This window comes from Scyliorhinus torazame, chromosome 13, assembly GCF_047496885.1.
Source record: "Scyliorhinus torazame isolate Kashiwa2021f chromosome 13, sScyTor2.1, whole genome shotgun sequence".
Lineage (NCBI taxonomy): Eukaryota > Metazoa > Chordata > Chondrichthyes > Carcharhiniformes > Scyliorhinidae > Scyliorhinus > Scyliorhinus torazame.
The window spans coordinates 205,823,636-205,834,648 of record NC_092719.1 but is presented as its reverse complement, the minus strand read 5'-3'; positions in this window follow the sequence as shown (position 1 = coordinate 205,834,648).

Here is an 11,013-nt window from a genome sequence, read left to right as displayed (position 1 = left end):
GGACTATATAGAGAGAGGCGAAGACTTCAGACGGAGTTTGACCTGCTGACCACAGGAAAGGCAGAGGCACAGTGGAGGAAGGCACAGGGGATGAGATATGAGTATGGGGAAAAGGCGAGCTGGCTGCTGGCCCACCAACTGCGCAAGAGGATAACGGCGAGGGAGATTGGGGGAGTTAGGGATGAAACAGGAACTACGGAGCAGAGAGCAGGGAAGGTAAATGAGGTGTTTTTAAGACCTTTTATGAGAGGCTATATAAGTCCCAACCCCCGGAGGGAAAAGAGGGAATGCAACAGTTCCTGGACCAACTAAGGTTCCCGAGGGTGGAGGAGCAGGAGGTGGCAGGTCTGGGGGCGCCAATTGAGGTGGATGAGGTGACTAAAGGGCTGGGGAATATGCAGGCAGGGAAGGCCCCGGGTCCAGACGGGTTCCCGGTGGAATTCTACAGGAAATATGTGGACTTGTTGGCCCCGCTGCTGGCGAGAACCTTTAACGAGGCCAGAGAAGGGGGGACTCTACCCCCGACAATGTCGGAGGCGCCGATATCACTGATCCTGAAGCGGGATAAAGATCCGCTGCAATGCGGGTCATATAGGCCTATCTCACTCCTAAATGTAGACGCCAAGCTGCTGGCAAAAGTGCTGGTGACGAGGATTGAGGATTGTGTCCCGGGGGTGGTGCATGAAGACCAGACAGGGTTTGTAAAGGGGAGACAACTGAATGTCAACGTTCGATGGCTGTTGGGGGTGATAATGATGCCCCCAGCGGAGGGGGAGGCAGAGATAGTGGTGGCGATGGATGCGGAGAAGGCATTCGATAGGGTAGAGTGGGAGTATTTATGGGAGGTGTTGAAGAGGTTTAGGTTCGGGGAGGGGTTTGTCAATTGGGTCAGACTCCTATATGGGGCCCCAGTGGCAAGTGTCACAAACCAGCAAAGATCGGTGTATTTTCGGCTGCATAGGGGAACAAGGCAGGGGTGTCCCCTGTCCCCACTACTGTTCGCGTTGGCAATTGAACCACTGGCCATAGCGTTGAGAGACTCTAAGAAATGGAGGGGAGTGGTTAGAGGGGGAGAGGAACATTGAGTGTCACTCTACGCAGATGACCTACTGCTATATGTGGCGGATCCTGTAGAGGGGATGACAGAGGTTATGCAGATATTGAGGGAGTTTGGAGATTTTTCGGGTACAGATTAAATATGGGGAAGAGTGAGCTTTTTGTAATACACCCTGGGGACCAGGGAAGAGGAATAGACGCCCTGCCGTTAAGGAGAGTGGAAAGGAGCTTCCGGTATTTGGGGATCCAGGTAGCTAGGAGCTGGGGAACTCTACACAAACTTAATCTGACGCGGCTGGTGGAGCAGATGGAGGAGGATTTCAAGAGGTGGGATATGCTGCCGCTCTCACTGGCGGGCAGAGTGCAGGCGGTAAAAATGATGGTCCTCCCAAGGTTTCTTTTCGTGTTTCAATGTCTCCCCATTCTGATCACGAAGGCCTTTTTCAAGAAAATAGACAGGAGCGTTATGAGTTTTGTGTGGGCAGGGAAGACCCCGAGGTTAAGGAGGGGGTTCCTGCAGCGTAGCAGGGACAGAGGGGGACTGGCGTTGCCGAACCTGGACAACTACTACTAGGCCGCCAATGTGGCGATGGTTTGTAAGTGGATGAGGGAGGGAGAGGGGGCGGCGTGGAAGAGGCTGGAGATGGCGTCCTGTAAGGGAACAAGCCTAAAGGCGCTGGTGACGGCGCCGCTGCTGCTCTCCCCGAAAAGGTATACCACGAACCCAGTGGTGGTGGCGACCTTAAGGATCTGGGGGCAATGGAGGCGACACGGGGGGTGATGGGTGCCTCGGTGTGGTCCCCGATCAGGAATAACCATAGGTTTGTCCCAGGAAGGATGGACGGAGGGTTCCAGAGCTGGCATCGGGCAGGAATTAGGAGACTGAGAGACTTGTTTATTGACGGGGAGTTTGCAAGCCTGGGAGCGCTGGAGAAAAAGTATGAGTTGCCCCCGGGGAATATCTTTAGATACATGCAAGTGAGGGCGTTTACGAGGCAACAGGTGAGGGAATTTCCGCTGCTCCCGACTCAGGGGATCCAAGATAGAGTGATTTCTGGGGTATGGGTCGGGGAGGGCAAAGTGTCCAATATCAGGAGATGAGAGACGAGGGGGAGGGACTGGTAGAGGAGCTGAAGGGAAAATGGGAAGAGCTGGGAGAGGAGATTGAGGAGGGTCTGTGGGCTGGTGCCCTAAGTAGGGTAAATTCCTCGTCGTCATGTGCCAGGCTTAGCCTGATACAATTTAAGGTTCTACACAGAGCACATATGACGGGAGTAAGACTGAGCACGTTCTTCGGAGTGGAGGACAGGTGTGGGAGGTGCTTGGGAAGCCCGGCGAACCACACACACATGTTCTGGTCGTGTCCGGCACTGGACGAGTACTGGAGGGGAGTGGCAAAGGTAATCACAAAGGTGGTGAAGGTCCGGGTCAAGCCAGGCTGGGGGTTAGCTATATTTGGGGTAGTGGAAGAGCCGGGAGTGCAGGAGGCGAAAGAGGCCGATATTCTGGCCTTTGCGTCCCTGATAGCCAGGCGAAGGATCTTACTCATGTGGAAGGAAGCGAAACCCCCCCGGCGTGGAGGCCTGGATAAACGATATGGCAGGGTTCATAAAACTAGAACGAATGAAATTTGCGCTGAGAGGATCGGCCCAGGGGTTCTCCGGGGTGGGGGGGGGGGGGCGCGCGCACTATTTTTTGTTACCTTGTTAGTTCACTATTTTATTTAAATAATGTTATTTATCAGTTATTGTATACTAAGGGGCTGGTTAGCACAGGGCTAAATTGCTGGCTTTGAAAGCAGACCAAGGTAGGCCAGCAGCACGGTTCAGTTCCCGTACCAGCCTCCCCGAACAGGCGTCGGAATGAGGCGACTAGGGGCTTTTCACAGTAACTTCATTTGAAGCCTACTTGTGAACAATAAGCGATTTTCTTTTCATTTCATTTTTATGTTGATTTGTAAAGTGGAAAAAAATCTGTTTGAAAACTTTAATAAAATATATATTTTTTAAAAAACTGTGGCTTCACAGCGCCAGGGTCCCAGGCTCGATTCCCCACTAGGTCACTGCACATTCTCCCCGTGTCTGTGTGGGTTTCCTCCGGGTGCTCTGGTTTCCTCCCACAAAGATGCGCAGGTTACGTGGATTGGCCATGATAAATTGCCCTTAGTGACTAAAAAGGTTAGATGGGGTTATTGGGTTATGGGGATAGGGTGGAAGTGAGGGCTTAAGTAGGTCGGTGCAGACTCAATAAGTCGAATGGACTCCTTCTGCACTGTATGTTCTATGTTCTAATGAGGCACAATGGATATGATCTCCAATGTGTGACAAATCCAGGAAAGGTGCAGGGGGCAGCATCAACATCTGTTCATGGCCTTTTTTGATCTCGCAAAGGCCTTCCACTCTGTCGACCGTGAGGGATTGTGGCACAGACTGAAATTCTGCTGCCCGCAGAAATTCATCACCATTCTCCGACAGCGCCACGATGACATAAAAGCCGTGATCCTCTCCAACAGAACCAATGCGTGTGCAAACTGGTGACAAACAGGGCTGAGTCATCGCACCAACACTCTTCTCCACCTTCCTCGCAGCAACACTCCAGCCGATTAACCTGAAGCTCCCCGTTGGAGTTCAGTTAACCTACCAGACAAGCAGGAAACTGTTCAACCTCCAACGCCTCAACTTTGTCATCAAGCTGCAGTGTGCAGAGATGTCTGTGTGCGCGCACACTCGGAGGCCGAGCTATAAACCATCGTCGACACATTTACCGAGGCATGAGATAATGGGTCTCAACATCTGGAAAATAAAGGTTCTTGACCAGCCTCTGACACACACATCTGCCCCTGACTATCATGATCCACTGAGAGTCCTGGACAATATGGATCATTTCCCATACCTCGCGAGCCTCTTCCCGAAACAAGTGTTCTACTCCAAGTTTCGCAATGGCAAGTGATCACTCGGAGGGCAGGGGAAACGCTACAAGGACACTCTGAAAGCCTCCCTAAATAAATGCAACATCCCTATCGAAATGTGGGAATCGCTTGCCTTAGAATGCACAAGCTGAGGAAGAAGCATCCATGAAGGTGCTAATCACCTCGTGTGTCACAGAGTGGGCATACAGAGGCCAAGCGTAAACAGCAAAAAGAGCACCGAATCCAGGGTGTCCCAGCCACCTGCCTCATCAAACATCACCTGCCAAACCTGTGGCAGAGTCTGCGGATCCAGAATTGGACTATTCGGCCACTGCAGAACCCACCTCCCTGGAATGGAAGCAAATCATCCTCAACCCTGAGCAACTGCCCAAGAAGAGCAGCATTGACATGGTTGAGTGAGAGTCACTGTTTTGGGCAAGTTTAGTCTTGCACAGCCTCGAGCATTATTCGTTATACTTTTTATAGTTCTATTAGCGTTTTATCATTTTTACAGGTAATGCAACAAATTTTCAAAACGTGACTGGTACAGTACAGAACAAATATTTCTGCAAACGTAAGAACAGAGAAAGACAGGATAAATTCAGAACAGTAGTCCTTCAGAACTAGTGCCTCCATTTATAGACCGGATCAATCAGAAAATGGGGGAGCAGCGGGAAAGAGATTAAGCCCATATAAACTTGATATTATCCAATCGTGACTTACAATATGGCTCATGGGAAACCTTGCAAGAGCAGGTCGGACAAAGCAGAGCCTAGAAATTTGTGATGGGGGTCCTACACTTTATGGAATTTATCAGACTTAGAACAAAGCACAGATGTCAGGAATTCCATAGGAATACACTCCGTGACTATTTCATGCCAGTTTTGAATTGAAGGATACTTATCACTGATCCAGGAGCAGAGGATATTTTTCAAAGCTGCAAAAATTAGGATGTTATAGGGCGGCACGGTGGCACAGTGGTAGCACTGCGCCGAGGACCCGGATTCGATCCTGGCCCCAGATCCCTGACCTTGTGGAGTTTGCACACACTCCTCATGTCTGCGTGGGTTTCACTCCCATTACCCAAAGATGTGCAGGGTAAGCAGATTAGCAGTGCTCAATTGCCCCTTAAATGGAAAAAACATTTTAAATGTGTTTTTTTTAAACTTAGGATGTTATACAGCCTTTTTTCATTAATGTCAATAATTCTCCTATTTGGAAGATCCAGAATTAGGAACAATAGATCAAATTCTAGGGCCCTACCAAATATACTTCCAAACTCCTTAACCGCACCAAACCAATATGATGGAATCTTGGCACAGATCCTTGGCAGTGTGTCTCATCACCCTCAACTACCATGTACTTTCGGCACATTGGGGATATAGCATGATCAAGCGTGTGTCGCAAACGTGGTATGACATGCAAGTGAATTTCCTTCATTCTGTTGCATTCTGATATTTTATTAGCATAATCTCATATACTACTCCCACATTTCCTCATCAATATTAGTTGCCAAGCCACTTCCGGTGACGGTGATGTGCTGAGCAGACGCACATTAGGTGGCTCTCCTCCCAATCAGAATCAAATAGGCACTTTTAGGTGAATTTTGCCCGAAAAATCGAAAGCAAACTAACCCCAACAGAGGAAGGAAAACAACTGAAAAATGAAATGCCAGCAAACGGGAGCTCGAGGGGTCGAAGGGGCAGCAGAAGTGGAGGAAAGGGCCACGAACAGCGAGCGGACGCACCGTTGGACTCACGAGGCGAGGGGGCGCCGGCCACCCAAGAGAGACAGACCATCGACCCGAGCATCAGCCTCCCCCTCACCACCTAGAGATGGATGGGAGACCTTCCTCAAGACGGAGCTAGCCGCCATGAAAGAGGTGATCAGAATTGAAATCCAGGTGGCGATCAAGGTGGTGGTGACAGAGGCAATGGTCACCTTACAAAAAACAATCGATGGGTTAGGGAAGAAAGTGTGGACAGGGAAATGCAGGATTGTCGCTCTGGAACCAAAAGTCAAAAGGTTGATGGGGTCCCAAGGGAGCTTAAAGTGGATGGTTGAGGACCAGGAGAACAGGTCCTGACGACATAATGTTCGGATTGTGGGCCACCAGAAGGAATCGAGGGTAAAGACACGACAGGCTGCATCACCCAAATGTTGGGCAACTTAGTCGGGAGAGACCGCTTCCCCAACCCCCAGAACTCAACAGGGCACATAGGTCACTCAGACTGAAGCCCAAGGCGGGGGAGCAGCCAAGAGCGATCATTGCGAAACTGCACCAATATCAGGAACAGGAAAGGATCCTGCGGTGGGCAAGACAGACTAGAGCGAGCACATGGGAAGGACACTGAATCCATATTTACTAAGCCATTGTCCAAATCGGGTGAAATGAAGGGCCGAGATCAACCAGGCAAAGTCGCTGCTATACAAAAATGGGTGCGATTTGGCATGCTATTCCCAGCCAGACTCTGGGTCACATACCAGAACAAAGAGCACTACTTCAAACCCGGTGGAGGCAAACAACTTTGTTCAGGCCAACGGCCTAGACAAGGGAAGGCGAGGCAACGATGAAGGCAGATTGGAGGAAGATCGCTAATGAAACAGACTTATTGAACAGTTACCATGTTTGCGCGGGACTGTATTGCCTCATTCTCCCTGGATGCAGAAAAGGTCTTTGACACAGCCGAGCGGAAGTACCTCTTTGAGGTACCGGAGCAGTTTGGGCTAGGAGCAGGGTTCACCTCGTGGGTGAAACTCCTGTACAATGCCCCCAAGGCGAGAGTTCAGACCAAATTCACTGGCTCTGAATACTTCCAGCTGCACAGAGGCACACGGCAGGGATGCCCACTGTCCCCGATGCCCACTGTCCTGGGTAGGAGCGAGGCTATCCCGGTGAACTGGATGCGGATCCACAAGTGGATTCTGACCAGTCTGGTGGAGGAAGTTACAGAGAGGGGATGCATTCTCGCTCTCCCTGGCAGGGAGAGTGCAGGTGATCAAAATATCTCCCACGGTCTCCATCTGCGGAAACCACATATTCCTACCAGCCATGCTCGACACCACCTTTTAGAAATGGAGATAGGACGGGAGGACGCTAACAGTTTGGAACTTCTACATAGAGGACAGACTAACGACCATGGAAGACCTGGAACTACCGACAGGACAGGAACTCAGACACCTCTAAATCAAGTACTTTCTCCGCAAAGAGACGGCAAGATACCCAGGGCCCCGGGAGCCACACTATTAGAGGAACTGATAAACACAGACAGTGAGGAGGGCAGGAGAACTGTGGAAACATCTAATAATAATAATCTTTATTATTGTCACAAGTAGGCTTACATCAACACTGCCATGAAGTTACTGTGAAAAGCCCCTAGTCGCCACATTCCAGCGAATGTTTGGGTACACTGAGGGAGAATTCAGAATGTCCAAATTGCCTGCACGTCTTTCAGGTGGGAGGAAACCGGAGCACACGGAGGAAACCCACGCAGACACAGGGAGAACGTGCAGACTCCGAACAAACAGTAACCCAAGCCGGGAATTGAACCTGGGATGCTGGCACTGTGAAGCAACAGTGCTAACCACTGAAAGTTACTGGATAGGGCAAGACTACCACTGGACGAAGCCAGACGAAAATGGAAGGATGAACTGGTGACGAAAGTAGGTTGGGGACTCTGGAGCGTAGCACTGAGCAGGGCCAATTCCACCTCCCCCTGCGCAAGGCTCAGCCTCATGCAGTTTAAAGTGGTACACAGAGCGCATCTAACCAGAACCCGAATGAATAGGTTTTTCCTGGAGGTGAAGGATAAATGTGAACGGTGCCAAGGAGGCCCAGCCAACCACGCCCACATGTTCTGGGCTTGCCCCAGACCTTTAGGGTTCGGGACATCCTTCTTCAAGGCGATATCCAAGGTTGTGGGGGTGAGGGTGGAGCCTTGCCCGAGAGTGGCAGTCTTTGGGGTATCGTAACAGCCAGCGCTACATATGGGGAAGGGGCCTAGACCCTTGCTTTTGCATCCTTAATCGCACGCTGGAGAATACTGCTCGGCTGGCGATCAGCACCATCCACAGCTGTAGACTGCCTGGCAGACCTGGCGGAATTTCTCCTCCTGGAGAAGATTAAATACACCATCCGAGGGCCGGACGAGGGCTTCCACAAAGCATGGGGGCATTCGCCGGCCTGTTCCAAGACCTGTTCGAGGCCAAAAGCGACTAGGCAAAGAGGGAGAGATGGGAAGAGCAGACAAGAACATATGCAACGAGGATGTACAAGAGAGCCACAGAGAGAAGCATGGGCTGGGAAAAGGGGGGGGGCAGGAAGTTCCTCCACGATCCCAAGGTCAACAACAAAGGCGGCAGAAAAGAGGAGCGGTACTCAGCAGTAGGACACCCAGGACGTGGTTACCTTTGAGGGGACAGGAGGGGGTAAGTGGGGGATGGGGAGAATGTATGTTAAGAAATATATATGTAAATACCAGGTACACCATTCATTAAAAGTATCATTCTGTAAAATTGGAAAACGGCAATATTTTATTCGTTGCCAAGTCTCTTTTCCAGGACTGCAAGATACCCAACACAGGGTCTAGTACACAAGATATCATAAAACTTGCTAATTAACAGTTTAGACTCTGCAGGAATTTTTTCCACCAGGGAAATAAGAGTCGTAACATAAAGTTGTCTCATTAAGGATACAGGATCTTTTCCTTTTGATAGGATGATAAATTCCTCGCACATTCTAAGCACATAGTTTAAAATGAGCTCCTGCCATTGCACAGACCACCAGAAGAAAAATAGGGTAGGATTTTCATAACATAGATCACATTCGGGTGTGCACGAAACCCCCACCCTCCCCCACCCATCTTAAGTTATGCCACAAGCATAACATCCTTGTAATATTCTTTTCTCAAATAAGAGATGTCTGTATCATTGCAGGATTCATCTTGCAAACCAAAACACAACAAAAATACAAAAAAAGAACATGACCACAATAGTTCCAAGGAGCCGTTCCTCAACACAAGAGAGGACTCATAAGGCTAACCCTCCGCATACCATCTTTACCATCGGGACAGGTACTGCTTGACAGAGGAGAAAAGTCAACAAGGGAATGGAAGCCAAATGTCCCTCCCACATTTTGACCCACCCATGAGACCTAAACCTTCTGCCCACTTCTGCAGTGGCGCCACTCAATTCTATCATGAATAAAGTGAAGATACCAAACAACCAATAAAGATGCGGCTAAGAAAATGATGGATAATTGGCATGCGGCACAGCTACCATGCTACCTCAAGGATAAGACATTCAGAATAAGTGCTCAAAGGTGTTAACACCTTCCAACAAACAGGATATATAACAATACAAAGTCAGACAAAAAACAATTTAACAGGAAGAAAGTTCAAATTTCAATGAGCTGTAGATTGTGAGTCCAAGGCCTTCCATGGACTTTACAAAAGCCAAGGCATTAGCCAGATTATCGAAAGACTTAACTGAGTCGTTGAATATCACCCTCAGGGTCGCGGAATAAAGCAAAGCACAGTCACTCCAGCTGCCTTGAACTGTTTTCGAACTTCATTGAAGCCTCGGCGCTTCAGCTGTGTTGCCGCCGAGAAGTCCTGCAAAACACAGATCCTCGCCCCCCTCATGGAGCCAGGTTCCATCACGCCTCATGGCTTCCAGAACCTTATGGCAATGTTATGAAAGCAAATGATTATGGGTTGAGATGCTGATTATCACTCGACCTCACAGTGTGCCCTTTCCAACTTGAAACACCCAGCCTTCACATCCAGCTTATGGATCCTGATAGCCAGCTCTCAAAGACCTTAACAGGAACCTTACCTTCCGTGCCCTCTGGCAGACCAATGACCCGGACATTCTTCCTCCAGCCTTCCATGATTACTGACACACCACATAGCTGGTTTTCCAAGGATTGAATGTGAGTTACAGCCAAGGAAGTAACATTTTCTCTATATATATATTATATAAACTTAAGAGTACCCAAAACATTTTTTCCCAAGGGGCAATAAGCAGGGCCAATCCACCTATCCTGCACATCTTTGGGTTGTGGGGTCCTCGCCTCCATGAGAACACAAGAACCTAAGAACTAGGAGCAGGAGTAGGCCATCTGGCCCTTCGCACCTGCTCCGCCATTCAATAAGATCATGGCTGATCTTTTGTGCACTCAGCTCACTTTCCCACCTGAACACCATATCCTTTTATTCCTTTATTCTTCAAAAAACTATCTATCTTTATCTTGAAAACATTTAATGAAGGAACCTCAACTGCTTCACTGGGCAGGGAATTCCATAGATTCACAACTCTTTGGGTGAAGAAGTTCCTCCTAAACCCAGACCTAAATCTACTTCCCCCTACATCCTCCTAAATTCCAATGAGTATAGTCCCAGTCTCCTCAACCTCTCCTCATAATCCAACCCCCTCAACTTTGGGATTAACCTTGTGAATCTCCTCTGCACACCCTCCAGCGCCAGTACATCCAGTGCTAACCACTGCACCACCATGTTTTACATATACTTAAGTGAGGTTTTGCGAAGTACGGGGAGAATGTGCAAACTCCACATAGACAGTAACCCAGGGCTAGGATCGACCCTGGATCCTCAGCGCCATGAGGCAGCAGGGTGAACCACTGCTCCACCATGCTGCCCAGGAAGCAACATTTTCAACTTTCAGGATTCTTTCCTCTGCTTCATCAAGCCTTTTAGTAGTATGCTGCAGCTCTGTCTCATGAGCACTTAGGCTCTGTGTCAAAATCTGAGTTTGTCGTCAAGCACTCTGATATTGTTGAAGAGGTACACAGTCATCATTTACAGTGCGTTAGAAATTACCTGGTGGGCAGCACGGTGGCGCAGTGGGTTAGCCCTGCTGCCTCACGGCGCCGAGGTCCCAGGTTCGATCCCGGCTCTGGGTCACTTCCGTGTGGAGTTTGCACATTCTCCCAGTGTTTGCGTGGGTTTCGCCCCCACAACCCAAATATGTGCAGGCTAAGTGGATTGCCCCTTAATTGGAAAAAATTTATTTTTTTTAAAGAAAGAAAT